Below are 8,713 nucleotides of genomic sequence, written 5' to 3'. Positions count from 1 at the left end.
GCCATTAGACTTAAGCTGCGGAAAGACCCTAAAACAAAAATTTTACTTCTAACTTAAGCCGTGGTTTAAAAGAGGTATGCCAGAAAGACCACCGAGAGTTCCTTCTCCAGTCTTTCATTGCAAAAACCTTTTTAATTATTTACAGATCTACTCCTTAATTGTTTTCTAAAAATTAAATCTATTTAACAATTAAATAAATTAATATCACATTTATACCTTGTTTCCAAATTACAATTGGAACGAAGAACGACTCGCCTCGGAGCACCAGATGTCTGATACCTCTATCAGTTATTCACCAGGACTAACCGGATAGCGGTTTATTTCTCTTACTAAAAATACCGTAAACCGTGATTTTTGCAAAACACTATTCACCAAAAAGGCGTAATAACACTATTCACAAATTTACAGTTATTCCGATTCACAAATATGCCAAAACAGAAATACCACAAAATTTGAGAAAACACTATTCACTTATCCCGCAAATACTATTCAACAACCTGAACTATTATATGTGAATTACGTATAACTTTCTTTTCCAAATCGAAACACTATTTGGGAAAGAAACCGAGAAAGAGAGAAAATAGAATACCGAATCGATTCGGTATGAACTCAAAAATTAGTGATTTTCTCTCTACTCCTCCACCCCTATTTATAGGGTTTAGGGTCGGTTACCAAATTACCAAAATACCCTCATGTGGATAGGGATGATGACATGTATGGATAAGGATGAAGTGAAATGATCAAAATGCCCTTGGCCCAAAATGAATTGAATTGATTTGGGCTTTTAAATTTACTTAAGGCTTTAATTCTAATGAGTTTTAGGCCCAAAATATTAATCCATAATTAACATTTAAAATCCATACAATTATTCTGAACAATTATATTTCTTGCGGTTGTTGATTCGATAACTTTTATACAACGTGTCGTGCACGCTTATAAATTAACCTTTGTTTTTGCTTGTCATTTTTATATGACATTTATAATTTAATTATATCACGTATAATTAATTATAACTCTCTTATTATTAATCATAATCAATTTATAATTAATCAATAAGATTCTCTTATTAACTCCTATATGGTGTGACCCGATAGAATCTGTGTTATGTTGGTAAATAGAATTAAAACTGTTTTAACTTTTACAATCATAAGGTGAACCTGGCAAAATGCATTATGACCATCCAATTACACAGATCATGTTGTACTGTATAATATCACGATCCAGTAAACTATTTACTCATGTTAATTCTTTTGTCTCATAGCTATCAGATTAGTTTCAAGGTAGGTATGTGTCATCCTTGCAAACTTAATATTTTCTTGATCTTGAGTAGGTTATCAAATATGATTACTCTTGTAATCATACTGCTAGAAGATAATCCTTACTCTATCAAGTGGCTCATATAGAGATACAAGGGACAATAGTACTTTTGGTAAACCATCTCTTCCTCTGCATAAGTTATGTATACCGAAGTGCTATCGTTATAGTTGCTTTTTACGGACAACGTTAGCCAACACTCACACATACACACCTCTTATGTAGGAAAGGCGAATACCCCATACTTTAGAAGTTAACACTGAATGAAAGCATTAATGACACGAACACAGTTCCATTTAATGTTTCATTCGAGGTCTGTCAAATACCATGTTCCTAAAACATGTATCTATGTGATTAAAATGACATCTCTTGTCTATGATTTGTAAAACTTGACCATCTTTTAATCCACACACTAACCTTGTAGCGGTCAATTAGTGTTCCTGCTAATTACCTTGGTTAGAGACTTTTAAGAGTATATATCATCTATATTATGAAGTTTCACAATTTTAGTTATGAACTCGAAATGATTCATAAATGCAATAATGCTCAAGGCAACATAATGATTAATCATTCAATTCATGAACAAAATATATATGATAAAATTATTGTATTATTGATTTCTAGATTATTACATACTAACACATGCGAGTCTTGTGTAATTAGGACCATTAGATATTTATTAAATAGTGAATCTTGAATAAACTAACTTAAATTATGATTAAATAGTCACGTGAGACACGTTTGGTCACGACATGTTTAGATACAGCGTGACTCATGTGGCGTAACCATTCGCGTGCTGTGACCACCCCTTGATATTTTAGTCAAGGCATGACACATGAAAAAACAACTTGGTCACTGTATGACACGGCATGTTTTTTCATGTATATTGAATGATAAACCAAACAAATTGCATGTTGAAGTGTAAAAGAAATGAGAGACACCAAAAACTTTTTCTATAAATACAAAGTTGTCCAAAAGTTTCACTTGCTATTTTTCAAGTTTTATTAATAAAAAAAAATTAGAATACACATAACACCAATAATATTCTTTATAAATGAATTTTTTTATTAAAATATTTATATCAATAAAAACAACAACTTCAACCCACGTAGAGAGATTTAATTAATTGGTTCACAAAATACATTTTAGATATTGGAGAATACTAAACAAAAATTTAGGATGCTAGACTCTTTTATTTAAGCAAGGAATAGATATTTTTCAGAGTGGTTATTTTTATTATTAGTTAAAGTTTTAATTTTAAATTGCAAATTTAAGTTAGAAGGTTTGTTATTTTTGCACCTTTTTTATTTTGAATTGCGTATGTAATTATATAGTTTAATAATATTGTAGAAGTAGTTTAAATAATTTATTTTCTATTTTGGATAATGTATTCAATTATATAGTTTAATAATGTTGTATAAGTGAGAACAAATAAATATTAAAAAAATTGTCAAAATAATTTTATGTGTTAAATATAATAAATTTGAATATGATCAAAATAGTAAATTTTAAAGTCTACTGGTCTTCCAATCTTAAAAATTCAATTTATGGACATCGTATAATATCCAAAATGCAAAAAATATATAAATTATATAATGAATATTGATAAATAAATATCCACATAAATGTACGGAAACAATAACTAGTGAGCATCCACGTATTAATGATATGATCTCTACAAATGCTCTCTTAAAAAAATATAAATCCTTCACAAAGCGCGAGGCACAACCCTTATTATACGAGTAATGACCGGCCGATCCATTGCTCTATAAATTTCATAAATGATTATTTCTCAAATATTAACAATAATAAAATCTGAAGGCATAAAAATGAATTAAAATTTGTAAGAAAAACTTGTCAACAAGTCGTGGAAGAAGAAGAAGAAGAAGAAAACTCGACGGATCCATAATGTATGAGCTCTTCAATCATCTCATCGACATAGTCTTCTCCATCGACATGCATGCACATCGAACTCTCTTCTCGGGTGCTCTGATTTCTCCCGGGTGGTAGTGTTGGGGTGGAACTAATACAATATTTCTCGAGTTTGGCCCTGAGACTGGGTGATAGACCCGGTGCATTTGGTTCCAAGGGGAAGTTGGTGCGTGCTTGTGAACCGCAGATGAGTCTAGCGGCTTCGTCGTATGCTCTTGCAGCATCCTCTGCTGTTTCAAATGTGCCAAGCCATATCCTTGTTTTTCTAGAAGCAAAAATATTAATGCATCAATTACCATATATATGACAATTAGCATTAGCATTAGCATTAGCATTAATTAGTAATTGAAAGATGAATGAAGGAATGAATGTATATATATATATATATATATGTATTACAAGAGAGGATGGCGAATTTCAGAGACCCATGAGCCCCAATGTCTCTGCCTCACTCCTCTATATCTCTGCTGTTGCATCTTTAATTATTTCCAATCCAATTAATGTCGTTCAAGTCACTTGCAATTGCTCTCTCTCTCTCTCTCTATATATATATATTGACATATTCACATGGAAATATATATAAATTAGCTGCACCAAATTAAGCATCCATAATGCATGTGCTTGATTCTGATTGAACACATGGGATGATCTGTACGATTGCCACGCGTCCTCTTTATATCCTCATGAGAAAATGAATCCTAAATATATAGTTAATTTGTCCTCTTTGAAATTTGATTAAAATTAAAACTTTGGAATAATTTCTGCCAACTTACCTTCTAGAGGAGAATCTATCAAACCACCCTCTTTGTGCCACTAAAATTTGATCAATTGCAACAATAAGTGAAAATTCATCAAATCGATATATTTCTCATTAACCAGAAAAGAGAATAACAAACTATGTAGTCGACAAACACAAATATTTTATGAGTAGGGTTAAAAATATTCCATTATTTTTGTACTTTAATCATATCGCACATTTTTATTTTTATATCACACATTTTTTATCTTTATTTTTAAAGTTCAAACAATTCATCTTAAAGAGCTCAACATGATCTTCATATTAAAATATACTTAGAGACCAAATTTTATAATTTCTTTTGGACAATTATTTACTAAATTTTAGATAGATACATGATCATTTTTTTTAATGGTCCAAAATCTTCTGAAAAGTATTGATTTTGTATATGTCTAAAAAAACTAATAATTTTTTTTTAAAATATATAAAACTTGATCTCCAAACTCATTTTTATATAGAAACATGTTAAACAGCTCGGAACGACTGTTTGGACTTTGAAACCTACTCATATTTTTTATAGTATGATATGATAGAGTATGTCATTTGCGATTAGGAGTGGTAACGAGCTGGCTCATTACTAGATCTAGTTCGTGATCGACTTGCCACAACAATGGAGTGTGCCGAGTGAGTATAGCTCATAGTCGTCATGAGCCAGAAGTGGGCTAGACCAAACTAACTCATTAGATCGCTAAGATTTATTGGACTACTGTCATACAAATTCAAAAAAAAAAAAAATTGAAGCACATCAAACATTTACATAATCCAAGCCATCAGATATGACAAAAAATCGTTTTACATAACATAGCAATTAAGTTAACATGAATTTTGTACATTTAAGCATACAAATTCACACAAAAGTCACACAAATTCATACATAGACTAAGCTAGCTCGCCAGCTCGTGAGTGAGCTAGGTCCAACTCAAACTCATTAATTCTGAATAATGTTGGTGACAAACTGACTCATTAACATATCAGACCAATAATGAACAAGTTGTTAGCGATCGAGTCAAATGTGAGTCCACAAAGTAGGAGTTTTTTGTCTGAACTATTTGCTGTTCAATTTTTATTAAAATAGGAATAATAGGGTTTATATATATGAAATGGAGACAGAACAGAAACAAAAGTTTGGTCAGTGGGTGGGCCCAGCAGCCCATGTGAGGGCAGCCTCCCCTAGGCCTTGATTGAAGGCACAAATGGGTCATTTGGGCATCTGCAAATTAAATTGGTTTGGTTCTATTATCCGATCCAATCCGCCATGTGCACTTATTTATTATCACTTTATCAGGTGTCAATTAATTTCATTCATGTGATATGCCCTCACTTCACTTCACTTCACTTATATATATTTTTATTTATTCATCATAATTTTTTCAACAATTAATCAGATACTACTGTTACTTGTGTGCACAACTAACTATTAACTAGGTATATGTGTCTCTCAATTCAGAGCTGTCTTTTTAAAATTATTTTCTGATTACAGATTGAATACATATATATATATCGATCGGAGTCAACATGAGAATATATAGTAGACAAGTCAACATGTATCAGTGCTGCAATCATATCATATTATATTATATATATATATAGTTGAATGATCCTTCTAGGAAAGCGGGAGGTAGCATCAATATTCATGACCAAGATTAGATTAGATTAGATTGCCTAGCTAGCTACATGCCTACATGCATGCTTTCATATCCATATATATATCATAAATACATAATTACCCAATTCCACAACTTTACTTATTAATATGACACGACTTATTATGAGTAATCAATTTGCACTGTTTAAAATATGGTTCCTATTCACTAATTAATTAATATGAAAGTTAAGATCTACCTATCATTTTATTAAATATGGGTTAAACTAATATTTAATCAAATTGTTTATTATGCCTTTCATTGGAGATAAGCTCGACTTTTAATGAAATTCTAGCCGTTATGGTAACAAGTTTGGAATTAAAAAATAATACATATATATGAATCCGAAATAACTCAATACTTTACAATTCGAAAAATGATAGTGTTAGTTGTACATTATAAAAATAAAGCATCGTAAATTTATTAATAATATGAAATAAGTATCGTGTTATTCATATAATTCACTAAATTAAAAAATAATTCAAAATGTGCCAAAATAGAATAATTCAAGTTGGACGAAGTACGCACAAAGATAAGTGACACAATTTGGTCACCGCAATTGTTGCCATATGAAACCCGAATTGAAGATAAGCGCGCAAGACAACGAGGAGAGGCAATGAAGAAAGACACATCACATGATATGAAATTACATGCAATTAATTTGGAGAAGGAAGAGAGCTCATCAAATGGGTCCCCTGATGAAATTATATACATAGAGATAGAGGGGGTTAGTTAATATTAAAATATTTGTTCTGGAGCTGTGGTACTATAACTAATTAGTTTTCTAATTTTCAGAGTCCAAACGGTTGATCCAAACTATTAGATGTGATCTCTATATTAAAATATGCTTGGAGATCAAATTTTATATATTTTTTAAACTTTTTACTATTTATTAAGTTAGTTTTAATATCGTTGATTTTAATAAAAAGTGAAAATTTTATGGATCTTTGAAAACAACGATTTTAAAATTGACTTAATAAATAGTAAATAATTTCAAAAAAATGTAAAATTTGGTCTTCAAGTACATTTTAATATAAATTGAATGTTGAATAGATTGGATCGACTATTTAAACTTTAAAAAATTTCTCTATATATATATATATAAGGGACAAGATGAAATAAAAGACCTCTACACCCCTTTTTTCTTTTCCTTCTATATTTATCAGTCTATCATAATTTTATTATTAGTAGCAATTTACAATATCTCATTTTTCACTTGTAGGGAACAATGCATGTGCCGTGGAAAGACACATCCATGGTTGATGGTTCCATGACAAAGGAAAAATTATATGTATTGCAATTAAGAAGGAAAGAAAAATCAATAGATCTGAAGCGATGCTACAATTACAATTACAATACAATATTGGGCCAATTTGAGCCCCATTAATTTCTTGGTTTAGGTTTTCTATGATTGCACTGTTTCTCAAGTAATTAGAATATTAGGCCCATTTAGGTTTGACGCATGTAAGGGCTAGGCCTATACATAATCAGGCCCATAATATAAGCTCATTATTCAAAGAAACAATCAACTACCTAATATTATAGGTATTATAGCTATTATAGGTATTCGGTAGAGTCTAGTATTTACCGCAACCTACCTTGAAATTGTTTCAAAATTAAAACTATTATAGGCAGCAATCTCTGCAGAATTTTTTTGTATGTAGAAAATATTTAAAAATAAGAGAAAAAAAATAGAACGAGTACTAATAAATTTTCATAAGTAGAAAGACTGATAGGAATTCTATCAACTTAGAACGAGTACGTTTTTGCTCCCGTCTTCCTTTTTAATATTTTCTATGGACAAAATTCTCCAATCTTCGCTAATGAGCTGAAAGGAAATTAATAAAAAAAAACACTCAACATAATCAAATGACCAGCATTTGAGTGATAATCAAATGACTAGTAAATGAGGAAATGAATAAAGTAAATAGCTGGGTTTATATTTAATCCTATAATAGCTGGGTTTTGTATATTTAAAAGAATAAAATTATTTTGTCCATAGAAACACGGATACACCTTCCCTAATAATAAATTTACTAGTTCAACTATTTCAAGTAAATTAAGGGATTAATTAAAAAGATGTGTTTGAGTTTATATTATTATTTTATTTTTAAGTGTGATAATATAGGCCGCAGGGCCATGGCCTTTCACGAGTCCAAAGGTCCGAAATTTACAAAAAAAAAAAAAAAAAAAATCAAATAACCATGAAATCATGAAAATTCGAAAAATACTCTGGCCACATCTCCTAGATGCAGACTCCTTTTCTGGAGACCGCATCTAGAGCATGCAGACCATTAATGAGGTCCGCATTGCCTAGATGTGGCCCCGGCGATGCGAACTCCTCTTTCTTTTTCTTTTTTTTCTTTTTCCTTTTCCTTCTCTTTGTGGTATCAATTGATCAAACTTTTTTTTTTTAAATTGAACTGCGGTGAATTGGTTAGAAATTGCAGCCGGTTTGAATTAAACTGCCTCATCAGGAAGGGAAAAAAAAAAGGAACCCCCAGAAAAGAGGTCCGCATCTAGGGGATGCGACCGTGCCAAAAATCAATTTTTTTTTTCAGAAAACATGGTTATTTTTTTTTTGTTGGGTATGAAATATTTAAAAATTTGTCCTAAGGTAAAACTTTATGAAATATTTTATATTTTAAGCAATACATTATATATCATATATGTGTCTGTATTACCTTGAAATTGTAATTTGATGTGCTCTGTGTGTGTATATATATATATGAGTAAGGCTACGGTGCTATGGATTGTATAGAGGGTTACGGTGCTACGCCTCAATATTCGAGTTTTCAAAATTCTTTATCTTGTTCTCCATATTAATATGTGTTTGGTCAACGATTTTCAAAGTCGCTTAATAAATAGTAAACAAAATCAGAAAAATGTAAAATTTGGTCTCCATATGCTTATGTAAGTAGAGTAGCCAACCTTTATATATATATATATAGAGAGAGAGAGAGAGAGAGGAGGGATCAAGTTACAACATTTTTTTGAGTTACAACAAGCATTTTCTACATTTTGAAAG

General features: G+C 30.7%; 1 pseudogene; it reads right to left on the bottom strand.

The window, feature by feature from the left end:
* Positions 1-3,171: 3,171 nt before the first annotated feature.
* LOC144546250 (ethylene-responsive transcription factor ERF003 pseudogene) lies at positions 3,172-3,722 on the bottom strand (annotated as a pseudogene).
* Positions 3,723-8,713: the final 4,991 nt, after the last annotated feature.

Source organism: Carex rostrata, chromosome 29 (assembly GCF_964058835.1).
Source record: "Carex rostrata chromosome 29, lpCarRost1.2, whole genome shotgun sequence".
In the NCBI taxonomy this organism is placed as follows: Eukaryota; Viridiplantae; Streptophyta; class Magnoliopsida; order Poales; family Cyperaceae; genus Carex; species Carex rostrata.
The sequence above is the reverse complement of the archived record's forward strand: the minus strand, read 5'-3'. Positions and strand labels throughout refer to the sequence as shown.